The following is a 753-nucleotide window of genomic DNA, read 5'->3' as shown; positions in this document are numbered from 1 at the left end:
CAGTGCTCACTCTCTCTCTCTCAGTGTGTGTGTGTGTCTGTGTGTGTGTGTGTGTGTGTGTGTGTGTGTGTGTGTGTGAGAGAGAGAGACACCAGTAGGGGGACGGATGGCACCCTGGTGCACATTGTTAGAGTGATTGACAGCTGTAGGAACCCAACTGGCAATAAAAAGTGCCCCCACACACACACACACACATACACACACACAGACACACACACACACACACACACACACACAACCACAAAGAAAACCCCCCGCGATGCTTGTCTGGACCTAGATTGACAGCGTGTCAATCAAAAGTGTGTGTCGCAGTCACCGGCTAAAGCATCTTTAACTTCAGTTTTTTCAGGGTTGATGGGGCGGACACACACACACACACACACACACACACACACACACACACACACACACACACACACTTAGAGCAGCCTGCCAGCCCCTCTCTAAGTAGCTCGATGCTAAACAAATTAGCAGACAGTAGTCATATTTCTCATTCAGAACGCGCCGGCCGTCCCTGAGCGCCTCATTAATCATGCTGAGTGACAGGGCGGCCATGATGAAAGCTACCTGTCACACCGACGCCGTCCACTCGTGACGCTCAAAAAAAAAAGTCATTCACTTTAACTTCTGCCCCCCCCTTCCTTCTTTCTTCTTCTTCTTTCTGTCTTCTCCTCTTTCTCCATTCTCTCTTTCTTCCAGGGTTTTTGTTTTCTCAAGCTCCAGCAGCAACGACCCCCCCCCCTCACTGCCCCC

Source organism: Seriola dumerili, unplaced genomic scaffold (assembly GCF_002260705.1).
Source record: "Seriola dumerili isolate Sdu_G_001 unplaced genomic scaffold, Sdu_1.0 BDQW01000127.1, whole genome shotgun sequence".
Lineage (NCBI taxonomy): Eukaryota > Metazoa > Chordata > Actinopteri > Carangiformes > Carangidae > Seriola > Seriola dumerili.
This window is presented reverse-complemented; position numbering follows the sequence as displayed.